General features: G+C 45.6%; 1 protein-coding gene across 3 annotated transcripts in view; it reads right to left on the bottom strand.

The window, feature by feature from the left end:
• TRAF3 (TNF receptor associated factor 3) overlaps positions 1 to 13,395 on the bottom strand; it is a 119,403-nt gene extending 106,008 nt beyond the window's left edge. For all 3 annotated transcript variants that reach the window (XM_082617226.1, XM_082617224.1, XM_082617227.1), the window contains exon 1: positions 13,142 to 13,395. The gene's annotated coding sequence lies outside the window, so the exon portion shown is untranslated. The remainder of the gene's footprint in view (positions 1 to 13,141) is intronic.
• Positions 13,396 to 13,656: the final 261 nt, after the last annotated feature.

Genomic DNA, 13,656 nt, shown 5'->3' with positions numbered 1-13,656 from the left:
TGGGCGCCTCTGGGCCCGGAGCCCTCAGGGCAGCACTGTGTGAGCGGGGCTCTCTGCGCTGGGCGCAGGCAAAGGGCGCACGTGGGACATAGCTCTGCCCCCTCCACCATATTAATCCCGATACCTGGCGGCTCCACTGGAACAAAGATGCAGATTCCTTGTTCATTATTTAATTCCACACCCTCAGTCCCCTCTGACCTCATCACATTTGCTGCCACTCAAATAGTGTCGCAACAATCCGCTGAGATAGGCGGAGAAAGTAGATTTACAGAAAATGAGATTTCCGATTGAACCAGTGCATACACACGTCTTGCACATGCTGTCAAATTATCCCACCCTTTTATACACAAACAGCTCCAACTTTATTCTATTACATCTCTAGGGGATTTACTAGAATGATCTAGGGTGAAAAAAGGAAATTTAGGATATATAAGCTTACTAATATATTCTCAATGAAACTTTAAGAACAGAGAGAATTACAATACTCTTCAAAATGAAAGTGAAGTTTTCAAATAATTTTTTAAATGAACTAATAGGAAGGGAAAATTTACGGACTCAAAGTTATACTTGAAAAACTCCTGGCAAATAGATGATCAAGGATGCCTGATTAAATAAAGCACACATTTTATACAGACAATTACCACTTTATGAATGGGTATATTCCAAAAGTTTATTCATGAATTCTTGGTTCAGAATACAGAATGCACTTTCTCACAGAAAATGGGTAACACACAACAGTTGGTGTTTCCATTTTAGCCCACAACAGCCTCTCGTAAAAAGTATATACAATATGTATATTGCTGACAGTACTGTGGAATCTAACCACCATACATGTCGTGGATTAAAGACAGTCTCAGATTCCTTGACACTCCTCTTATCAAGAGGTAGGCTCTATGTCCCCTCTGCTTAATCTGGGAGTACTCTGTGGGTTCTTCGATTAACAGAACACAGCAAGAGTAATGCTACACTGGGACTTCCCTTGGTGGTGCAGTGGATAAGACTCCGCGTTCCCAATGCAGGGGGCCCGGGTTTGATCCCTGGTCGGGAACTAGATCCCACAGGCATGCCACAACTAAGGAGCCTGCCTGCCGCAACTAAGAAGCCCACGTGCTACAACTAAGGAGCCTGCCTGCCGCAACTAAGACCCAGCAAACCAAATAAATAAATATTAAAGAAAAAGAGAGTAATGATACACCGATTTGTCAAATAAATATTAAAGAAAAAGAAAGAGTAATGCTACACCGATTTGTCATCCCCACTTACTCTCCTAGAGCAATCACTCTAGGAGTCTTCAGCTGACATATAAGAAGTCCAACCACCCGAGCAGAGAGGCCACATGATGAGGTCCTGACACTACGTGGAAAGTGAGGAACCACTAAGCCTGGCCTTCCAACCATCCAAGCATGTGAGTATAGCCATTTTGGACCCTCCAGACCAGACCAGAGGGCAGATAAATACCAGTGAGTGCCCTCAGTTAATGCCACATAGAGCAGAAGAATCATCCAGCTGAGCCCTGTCTGAACAACCCACAGAACCATACTATCTAATAACAAATTACTGTTTTAGGTCACAGACGCTTAGGATGGTTTGTTACTCAGCACTCATTATCTGGAACAATCTGTGGCTTTTTCAGGAAATGACAGAAGCTCCAGCACTGGCATCAGGAATAGAACCCCTTCCTCCATTTTCCACTGGTGGACACAGAGTTATGGTGGTGATGTCAGCCAGGATTTTCCTAGGTATTAGCCATCGGGGCAGCCTCATGTAAGAAAGCAAGGAGGTATGTGGTATGATCATCACTGAAGAGTTGTCCTGTCTGCTTCAAAACCCTCCTAGAATTTTCTATACACTACTGAGGACAGGTTTCAAAATTCTGAAGAAACACAATGTACAGTCAAAATGCAGTTGGTACCTTGATACCAAAGCCAGACAAAGATACAAGAAAGGAAAACTAAAGACCAATATCCCATATGGACATAGATGCAAAAATTCTCAACAAAATATCAAACCAAATCCAACAACACATTAAAAGGACTCTGCACCATGATGAAGTGAGATATATTCCAGGAAAGCAAGGGAGGTTCAACATACAAAAATCAATTAATGAAACACACCACATTAATAGAAGAAGGAGGAAAAAAACACATGATCATATCAATAGACACACAGAAAGCATGTGACAAAATTCAACAACCTTTCATCACAAAACAATCAGTAAACTAGGAATTTAAGGGAACTTCCTTAACATGACAAAGGTCATTTATTTTTTTAAAGCCACACATAACTTCATAATCACACTGGAAAGCTTTCCCCTAAGATTAGGAACAAGACAAAGATGTCTGCTTTCACCACTGCTATTCAACACTGCAGTAGAAGTCCTAGCCAGAGCAATTAAGCAAGAAAAAGAAATAAAAGGCACCAACATTGGAAAGAAAGAAACATACTATCACTATTTGCCAATGACATGGTTCTATATACAGAAAACCCCATGGAAAACTAATAGAGGTAATAACTAAATTCAGCAAGATCGTAGGGTATATGATCAACACACAAGAATCAATTGTGTTTTTATACACCAGCAATGAACAATTCAAAAAGAAAATTAAGGAAACAATTCCATTTATAATAGCATCCAAAAGAATAAAATACCCAGGCATAAATTTAACCAAGGAGGTAAAAAATTTATATACTGAACCTAAAAAATTTTGCTGAAAGAAATTAAAGGTGTTGGACTTCCCTGGCGGCACAGCGGTTAAGAATCCGCCTGCCAATGCAGGGGACACGGGTTCGAGCCCTGGTCTGGGAAGATCCCACATGCCGCAGAGCAACTAAACCCATGTGCCACAACTACTGAGTCTGCGCTCTAGAGCCCGCGAGCTGCAACTGCTGAGCCTGTGAACCACAACTACTGAAGCCCACATGCCTAGAGCCCATGCTCCACAACAAGAGAAGCCACTGCAATGTGAAGCCCACACACCACAATGAAGAGCAGTCCCCACTCGCTGAAACTAGAGAAAGCCCACGTGCAGCAATGAAGACCCAACGCAACCAAAAATTAATTAATTTATTTATTTAAAAAAAGAAATTAAAGGTGTAAATAAATAGAAAGACATCCCATAGTCATGAATTGGAAGACTCAGTACTACATGGCAATTCCCCAAAGCAGATTCAATGCAATCCCTGTCAAAATTCCAATGACCTTTTTACAGAAAGAGAAAAATTGATCCTCAAATTAATATGGAGCTACAAGAGGTGCCAAGTAGCCAAAGCAATACTGAAAAAAAAAATAAAGTTGGAAGACTCACACTTCTCAAACGTACTACGTCAAAACTTTCTACAAAGCTATGATAATCAAAACAGTGTGCTACTGGCAGAAGGACAGGCATATAGACCAATGGAATAGAACGGAGAGTCCAGAAATAAATTCAAACACCCACGGCTAATTTATTTCCAACAAAGGTGCCAATACCATCCAATGGGGAAAGAAGAGTCTCTGCAACCAATGGTACTGGGACAAATGAATAATCAAATGCAAAAGAATGAAGTGGGACTCCTACCTCATTCCAAATACAAAAATTAACTCAAAATGGACCAAAGATCTAAATGTAAGAGCTGAAACTATAAAATATAGGGGTAAATCTTCATGACCTTGGATTTGGCAATGGATTCTCAGGTTTGATACCAAAAGCACAAGGAACAAAAACAACAAAATTATATAAAAACTTTTGTGCATCAAAGGACACTATCAAGAATGTGAAAAAAACAACCTACAGAATGGGAAAAAATATTTGTCAGTCATATATCTATTAAGGGTTTAATACCCAAAATATATAGAGAACTCTTACAACTCAACAAACACGTCAAAAAAAAAAAAAAAAAGACAAACAACCCAACTAAAACATGGGCAAAGGACTTGAAGGGACATTGTTCCAAAAAGGATGTACAATGAAAAGATGTTCAATATCACTGGTCGGTCGCTAAGGAAAGACCAAACGACAATGAGATACCATTTTATATCCATTAAAATAGCTTTAATCAAGACAAAACAAAACAAAATAAATGTTGGCAAAGATGTGCAGAAATTGGAACCCTCGTACATTGCAGGTGGGAACAAGTTAGACACAGAATGACCATATGACCCAGCAATTCCACTCCTAGGTATATCACCCAAGAGAAATGAAAACACTGTGTCTACATACAAACTTGTAAACATTATTCATAATAGCCAAAAGGTAAAAACGATCCAAATGTCCAACAGTGGATGAATGGATAAATAGTGATATATACAAACAATGGAATATTATTCGGCCACAAAAAGGAACAAACTACTGATACATGCTACCACTTGGATGTACCTCAAAAACATTATGCTAAGTGAAAGAAGCTAGACACAAAAGGTCACGGAGTGTATGATCCCTTTTATATGATATACTCAGAACAAGCAAATCTATAGCAACAAAATGCAGATTAGAGATTATCAGATTAGAAGAAAGGGGGGATGGGGAATGATTACTTAATGGGTACAGATTTTTTTACAGGGTGATGAAAAAGTTTTGAAACTAGAGCGAGCTGGTGGTTGCACAAAATTATGAATACACTACATACCACTGAACTATATGCTTTAAAATAGTTAACTGAACATTATGTGAATTTTGCCTCAATAAAAGAAAATCTGGTTGGACTGTAGTTTACTGATTGATTGATTCATACAAATACTTGAGTATCTAACATACTCCAGGCACTCTCCTGGTAACCGGGTTAAGGTGTTGAAAAAAAATTTTCTGCTATGAATTAAGAAAGCAAGGTTAAGAGACTAGAGAGTGACCGCATGGGCTATTTCCACTAGGGTGTTCAGGGAAAACCTCCTAGAAGAGGTGATATTTGAACAGAGATTGGAATGAATTTAAGAATATTATTCTGCTAAATAATGGGAAAAAATGTACTAAAATGTAATTTTTATCAAAAATCATATGTAAAATTTGTTTTTCTAAAAAAGTGAGGGCCTATCTATAGACACTTATTCCTTTTTTTGCAAATACACAGTGATTTTTAGTTTCCAGATATTTTATTCTTTGTTACAAATAATTTCTTGACAGCCCAATAATGTGCTTCTTCTACCCTTACTTGTCCTCCAGGGCCAGGCCACACTCCCAAGAGAGCCCATCATTCACTCGGCTAACAAGGCACGTTCTCCCTTTAGGGAGTTGCTCAGGAAAGGAAAGAGGGAAAGGAATGACCACTCATGCTCTGCTAGGTTCTCACATTCACTCACATTCTCACTTTCGGTCCTCACAACTACCTTTTCATAGAGGAGAAAAGGATAAGGAACTTGCTATCATAGTTATAGCTAAAGGAAGGACCAGAATTCAAATCGGGTCTGACTTCAGACCCATACTCCTTTCATACATAAATTCCTCTAAGATGGCCTAAGTACATCTTAAGCCAGACTGTGAAAATACGATGAAGTGACCCTGTCCTTAAGAAGCTCGTCATCTCAACACTAGAGACCCACCCAAGATGCAGCAGAACATCACTCAACCTGGAGAAGGCAGGGCAGGCTTCTCCAGAAACTTGAGGCCCTTGCTCTCTCTCCCATGCCACTGCCTTGACCCCAAAAGGTCTAACCGGGTGTAAGAACAAAGAAAACCTCTATCACTCTAGGAACCTGACCTTGAGGCCTCAGTGTCCAGCTGTGTCCCCTTACTCACAGCCCTCCCTGGAGCAGGTACAGATGGCTATGAAACAAGCCCTCTCACCTCAGTCCAGCCATCACGACCCTTCCTGGTTCCGTGTTCAAAACTTTACAGTGGTTCTAGCAGAAGAGCCATGTAAAATCTTCTCCAAAATAGCCAGTGACATCATTTCCCTGCTAATTGTGGAGGAGGCTTCACTGCCTTTAACTCATATTCCCATAAGCAATCCGCAGTTATAATTAAATTCCAGATGAATGGGTGGAAAGCTGCCTATGCTGGCTGTAACCAGCTCTCTACAGAGTGACCAGGACTCCAGGACTTGTTCACCACTAACGAGCTAATATTTGTAAAACCCTGTAAAAATATAATGACTAAGTTCTATCATTATTACTAGACTACCGGTTTAAATGTAAATTAAGAGAGAGAAAGGGGAAAGAAAACACATTAGAAAATCAAGTTTGGGACCTTTCCTCGGCGAGAACCACAGGGTAAAGAACGCCTTAACTGAACTTATTAAACGATGTGGAATGAAGTGTTGCTGCTCTAAGAAAACTCAAAACAGAGAGAAGAAATGGAGTACCACCTGGAAAAGGAAGTCGATACAGGCAAAACAGATGTTGGAGGAAAGGAAAGGCCTCATGAAAAATACATGCTGGGGCTTCCCTGGTGGCGCAGTGGTTGGGAGTCCACCTGCCGATGCAGAGGACGCAGGTACGGGCCCGGGTCCGGGAGGGTCTCACGTGCCGCGGAGCGGCTGGGCCTGTGAGCCGTGGCTGCTAAGCCTGTGCGTCCGGAGCCTGTGCTCCGTGGCAGGAGGGGCCGTAGCGTGAGAGGCCCGCGTACCGCAAAAAAAAAAAAAAAAAAAAAAAAAAAAAAAATATATATATATATATATATATATATGCTGGAAAAATACACAGGGTCTTTTAAAAAGCACTATATAGCAGCAAAACTAAAACATCTAGAATCTGAAAGCAAAACTAAAAAGTCTAGAATAAGAACAAAATCTAAAACTGGATTGTAGTTCAGCTTAAACTGACCACAGAGCACAGTGATGAAAACACGAACTCTATAATAGAGTCCAACAGGCCCGATGCTCTTCCTTTTCCTCATCTGTAAAATGGGGATGATTCTTCCCCCAAATGTTAGGCTGGCACCAAGGCGGTACCCCCAAGGCAGCCAGTTCCCTTCTCCGGAGCCCTGTCCCCTGAACGGCAGCCACAGGGAGCCTCTGCAGGCTCTCAGGCCCTCGGACACACTCCTTCCTTCTGCTCACGCTCACCCTCCCTTGGAAAACACCTCCGCGCTCCCACAGAGCCTCTGCCCTACCATCATGGCGCCCACCACACCGTGCTGTAACCAAATAGTTCTTCGGGCTTACTCATCTCACAGAAGCTCCTTGAGGGTAGTGATCATACAGCATCTTACTTTACTTTTTAGCTTTGGCAACTAGCATAGCTCCTGGGTAAGTTCTCAAAAAAATGTGTGTTGATTAAATAATTTTCAATTATCCCAAGTTGGAATTAGAGGCCAAGCAGCTTCCCTGGGGCCAATCTTGGAAAAATGAAGACTGCAAGGGGAAAAAAAAAACCCAAAAAAACACTACTCTGGGTGAACAGTCCCTGCTTTGCCAGATAATGATCTGACTTGGGAGAGTTACTTACGCAAACACTCTGAGCCTCAGCTGCCTCCCATATAAAAAGAGGGAACTCAACTAGAAAATCTCTACAGTCCACACGGAGAGCTGACACGTTATGTTTATATTCTAAGATCTTAACGCTCTTACTCCAGTACATCTCAACCCTCTATTACTATGAAAATTGACATCAGTAGAAGGCTTTCTTGTCCATTTCATTCATAAGAAGCAAGTCTGCACATGGTGCTATTCATCCCATTTTACAGATGCATAAACCAACTCAGAGAGTCCCAGCAGCCTGCCCAGGGTTGTTCTGCTAGTGTGTACAGAGGGCAGGACTGGGATTCAGATCTTTAAAGCTGGTGCCTTCCACCATGCCCACACTTCTCAAGTGACGGGGTGGACAGCCCCAAGGACACATGGTAGGAATGCCAGGGGACCCCACACAGATCCTAGGGAAGCCAAGGATGAACACACTGCATCTTTTGGAGAATCGAATGTACTCAAAAACTGGGCGGGACATATTACTCAGTACAATGTAAAAGTCCTATTCAATTTTAAGATAAAACTTTAATGGGCTTAGACTCCTATCAAGGGTTTGAGACATACTGTACTAAAACCTTGCCATGCCCTTTCTCACACAGAAAAGGCTTCTGAAACCAAAACACTTAATTTACCCTATAATAACATTTCAAACAGCAGGCTATGCACCCAGGAAAGTTAAAATGTCAGATGAAGCCTCCCATCTTACAAGCCCCCTAACGCAACAAACCAGGGAGCTAAGCACCATCAGAACAGGGGGTGGGGGGTGGGGGGAGCGGAAGCACAGTCGAGGGAGGGCAGCTCCAGGGCACACCCACCTGCAGACACGTATGCCAAACCACATGGGGCCACTGTGTGGGCATCTGACACACCCCTCTTCCTTCCCAAACTTGCAGATTCTGAACACAAACATTGATGGAGCATCAGTCCACCATGTGCCAGGCCCTGGGGGGGAGCGGGGGCCTGACCAGCACCTCATCCCCTCAAGTGGACGCAGGCCTCCTCCTGGACATTAGCCTTCCAGGGTACAAAGTCAGTCTCTGAAAACCTTCACTATAATTATGACTCCCGGAAGCGAATGTTTTAGTATTTTGATACTACTGTTGTCCTAAAGATGACATTATCCCAATCAGTTAGTCAATTTAGCTTTTCTCTCCACTTAGAAACGAAATTTCCAACAAATATGCCTTTGGGTTTTGCCACAGAATCAGTGTTTTAATTGGAAAGGAAATCAGGATATCAGAACAGCAGGCATGATATCTTTCTTGGTAGAATGGCCTCATAAAAGTTACCAAATAACCTCCATTAAGAAAACATGGAGTCGGGAATTCCCTGGTGGTCCAGTGGTTAGGGCTCTGCGCTTTCACTGCCTAGGGCCCAGGGTTCAATTCCTGGTCAGGGAACTAAGATCCCACAAGCCTCGTGTCGAGGCCAAAAAAAAAAAAAAAAAAATGGAGTCAAAAACCAGCATGGAGCAAACGTTAGGAAAAAGTAAACCATGAAATGAAATTACAGGGCACTTTTTTATTTCTTGTGAATTAAAGAGATTTAGGTCATTTCAGCATGGATGACACAGCAGTAGATCTGGGGGGAAGGGGCTTTCTAACATTTACACCCCTCTCCTCGCCACCACCTTTTGATACTTTCTACCTACAATGAGCAACATCAGGGACAGCAAAGTGCTGCCGCGCAGGTTGGGGCCCACTGCTACCATAGACCAGGCCCACCGTGGGGCAGACCGCCCGACCCGCTTGAGCCCCTGGTCACAAAGGGCCTGGCGGGCGCCAGAGGACAGCACGGGAAACATCACAACCGGAAACCCGCTGAGCAGTAGCATCACCAGGACCGTATCTACTGGCCAGAAGCAACAGGACTGCACACTGTCAGCTGCCACGCTACCAAAACAAAGCCAGGAGGGGAGAAATCCTCTTCCTGCCATTCTCAGGGCCCTGCACGAGGCCGCAGATGGGCCCATGGCACCTGCCTTCCCAACACTGGGTCTCAACGCCCACTTCCCAGAAGCCTTCCCTGGCTACCCCCGCCAGCCAGGAGCTGTCCTTCCCTTTTCTGAACTTCCACCACACTTCCAGTCCTCTGCACAATCCACTAAGGCACTTTAGCCGACACTGTATGCCTTTTCTAGCTTCTTCCTAGTGAGTCTTCACTCTCAGGCTGAGCAGCCAGCTCCCTGAGGGCAGGGTGGTGAAATCTTCATTTTTCCTCACCCTCCCTGGCACAGGCTTCAGTCCTGGTGCTACCTCAGTCAAATACCCACTGGTTTCTGGCATCTCCTTCACCATGCACAGGGGCCAAGATGCCCCGGACTTCTGCAGACCACGCCCTCAAAGGCAGGTCAGTATCTCCCTCAACTTAGCACGATAACTAGAACACTATGGGAACTCAAGGCACATTCACTGAACATCAAGTTAAATGAGAAAAAGACTCCCAAATCCCAGTTAACGATCTACTTATCTCGAAGAATACAGAATTCAGCAAGAGATTCCCACCTGATTTCCGGAGTTGACAGAAACCAACAGTCACCTGCATTTATGACATCTCACCACCTGCCAGCCTCACCCCAACGAGTCTGCATAAGGAGACAAGCAATTCTGGCCCCCAAAAGGTTTTGATGCTTAATGACAAAAAATCTCACCTTCTCCTTCCTCGACCGGTCAGTCCCCCACCCCTCACAAGGTGTAGAATAGTGCTGTGCAGACCACAGTTAGTAAAGGCCCTCCAAAATGGGAAAGCCACTTTGTATTTTTTAGTTAATTATGAATAATAGATATTACACAAGCACATATGATGTTTTCTGTTTTAAATTGCATTGTCTTCTACCTCCATGAGCTCCTCTGGACCCAAAACCTGCTGCTATGGCACAAGACGCCCCATCCCCATTCACCTCTCTCTACTGCCCTCCTGCCCGCAGGCATCCGGCCCTCTCTCACACTAGCTTCGTTCCTTCTGGCCAGAACTAGTCTAAGCACCATCTCCACATTTAGGCCTCGGCTGCCTCTCCCTGGTCGTCTTCCAAATCCACTGGCCTCACCTCCTTTCTCACTTGGAAGCTCTCTTCCCAGTTTCTCTCTGTATCTGAAGTCAATATTATGACTCTCCTTCCCCAGCAAAAAAGAATAATAATAATAATTTTTCTTCCTCTATAAACATTTGTAAAGAAGCATGTTGGGGGGGGGGGGGTCCTGATTCCATGGAACTGATGCAGAAGTCTTGGCCATAAGAGGTCTCCTCTGCTAAGTTAATAATTCTTAAATTGACCATTACAAGGAAACTCAGCTATTGCATAACATTTGATAGGATAGATCACTTGCTGTCTGGAGAGTCTTGCTCTACAAAGATGAGAAAATAGAGATGGGCAAATTTAACGCAATTTCCTTTGTTTGCTTGCGCTAGCCTAGACTTGCAACACCACAGTGACAGTTTTTCTTGAAGTACAGTTTTAACATCATAAAAAAGGACTTTAAGAGAGTGATAAATCATTCTCATCCTTCAGCTTAATAGCACATCTATCCTGACACCGCCCCCCCCACCCCACCCCAAGGCCCTTCTCGCTTTGCACAGTGAACAATTAAAGGGATTCTAGCAGGGCTGTTTACAGAATCAAAATCCCAAACACAGGGGAAAACAGCAAGAAGCAGCTCAGATGTTTCAGTTAAACGAAGGAGTCTCTTCAAGGCACGGACAAGAGTAGGAATATTTTGATGGTATTAACAGAAACAACTGGCCGCTGATACTGCCTGTTTCCAGTGGAATGTCTTTACACCCTTCTTTACAAGGAGTGAGGCCATCTTATTAATTCCAAAATTAATGGATGGAATCCAAGGAAAATAATTGGTCTTCTTCCCCTCACAGAAAAATTCACATGAACGTCTTAAAAAAAAAAAAAAAAAAAAAAGCTGGAATTCTCCCTGCCAGCTCTCTGCTTTCCTGGCTTCTGCATTGTGACAGCTGGAACAGATGGCGTCTGGGTGAGACACCTTACATCTTAAACCTCATCCCTGATAAGGTCTGATTTTAACTAGTGATGTGGGAATCCCAGGTCTGTCAGGGTTTCTGTCCTGAGTACCTACTCACCAGATTTCCAGTCTCATGTATTTTACAGTTTTCACACTGATAAGGCTTATTTTTGTTTTGGCCAAAGAATTTTTCATGTTGGACTAATTCTCAGTATACATATTGTCACCACACGGTGAAAACACAAGTATTTCCTTTCATTTGAAAAACGAACATACACTATTCTGCCAGACATCCTACATATGATGCAGTCTTTTAAACAGGCCATTTTCAAAGATGTGAAAGGAGAAGATTTTAGCACCAACTGATGGTCCACCTGGTCATTTCTTTAGGTAAGGATTTTATAGACATATACGAGATTACAGAACACAACATTTCCAAAAGCTTCACCAGCAAACGCTAGGGGAAAAAAAAAAATTATGGCTCCTCCTCAGTTGTATGCTGTGAATGTAAATTAAGAAGCAGCGACAACGCTACTCAATACAGCCTTTATGACTCCACAAAAATAAATGAATAACACACACACACACACACACACACACACACACACACACACACTCCCCATCTCATTCTGAAAACTGATTCACGGCTTAATACGAAAAACATGAAATAAAATTGCTTCCTTCAGACAGGAATAAAGACGCAGACGTAGAGAATGGACTTGAGGACACGGGGAGGGGGAAGGGTAAGCTGGGACGAAGTGAGAGAGTGGCATGGACATATATACACTACCAAATGTAAAACAGATAGCTAGTGGGAAGCAGCCGCATAGCACAGGGAGATCAGCTCGGTGCTTTGTGACCACCTAGAGGGGTGGGATAGGGAGGGTGGGAGGGAGATTCAAGAGGGAGGGGATATGGGGACATATATACGTATAGCTGATTCACTTTGTTATAAAGCAGAAACACAACATTGTAAAGCAATTATACTCCCATACTCATGTTAAAAAAAATTGCTTCCTTCAAATGGACAATTATATGAAGGCTTCTTAAATTTCAAAGCACGTCCACAACACACCATCCATTTCCATTTTGCTGCTATGTTTTCAAGTGAAAGGTAAAGAATTTTTTTCCACACGGAATTCTTTCTAAAGGCCTATATATTAAATAGATGTCCCCAACGGGGTGACAGTGAAAACGTGGCAAAGTGTGCAGGAGCAATTAACCAAAGGCGGAATGTGTGCATTTCGCCCCAAACTGGATCCCAGTACTCGCCTGCCTCCGAGGCCACTGCAGCTCTCCGATTATGAATCAGAGGTTCATCTGCAGAGGAATGACTCAGTATAAACTTTTAAATAATGGCTTAAAAAAAAAAAAAAAAAACCTAAGCCAGCCCAGGGTGAACACGTTCGGCTATGTAGACACCCGAATCGGTCCGCTCCTAACCCCGCAACACACAGCCTCGCAGGAGATGCTGATTTCTCGTCACCCCGAGGGGGGGGTCACGTTTCCAAGAGGCCTCGGCGCCCCGTTTCCTGAAAAGCTGCGGGAGACCCGGCCCGCGGGCCCGGCCGGGCCGGAGGACAAAGTTTCCCGAAGTTGAGGCGTCCGGGGGGCGGGCGGGCCCGGGCTGCGGCTGGGGCGAGGCGGCGCCGTACCGGGCACTCGCCGCCGGGCGCCGGGCCTGCGCCGCCCCGGCCCCGCGCCGACCGGCCCCGGGCCCGCCCGTCGCCGAGGGCGCGGGATGGAGCCGCCGGGGATGGAGCCGCCCGCCGCCCGCCACCCGCCGGGCCCCTTACCCGCGTCCGCGCCGCTCGGCCGGCTCAGGGGCGCTGGGCGCGTCCTCCGCCGCGGTCCGCAGCGTCCTGCTCCCCGGGCAGCCCCATGTCGGGGGGCGGGGAAGGGCCGGCGGCCGCCGCCGCCGCCGGCTGGAAAGTCCCTGCTGGGCTGCAACCCGGCTCGCGCACGCGGCGGCCGCGCCGCGCCGCGCTCCCTCGCCCTCACGCTCCCTCTCTCAGGCACTTCCTCTCGCGCGCTGGAAATCCCCGCCGGCCGCTGGAGCGCGCCCCGGCGCGCGCCCGCCCCGCCCCCGCCGCCAGGCCCCGCGCGCGCGCGCGCGCGTGGGAGCTGCGGGAGCCCGCGAGCGCGGCCGGCCCCACGGGCCGCGGCCCCGCGCGCCCCCGCCCGGCCCGCGCGCCCCCGCCGCCCGTTGCTAAGCCCTCCCGCCCGGCGCCAGTCGGCCGGCCTTAGCAACGGCGCCACGGCGCGGGCGGGGGCGGCCTCGGGCGCCCCCAGCGCCTGCCCGCCGCCGCGC

This window comes from Mesoplodon mirus (assembly GCF_964341445.2).
Source record: "Mesoplodon mirus genome assembly, chromosome: 4".
Lineage (NCBI taxonomy): Eukaryota > Metazoa > Chordata > Mammalia > Artiodactyla > Ziphiidae > Mesoplodon > Mesoplodon mirus.
The sequence above is the reverse complement of the archived record's forward strand: the minus strand, read 5'-3'. Positions and strand labels throughout refer to the sequence as shown.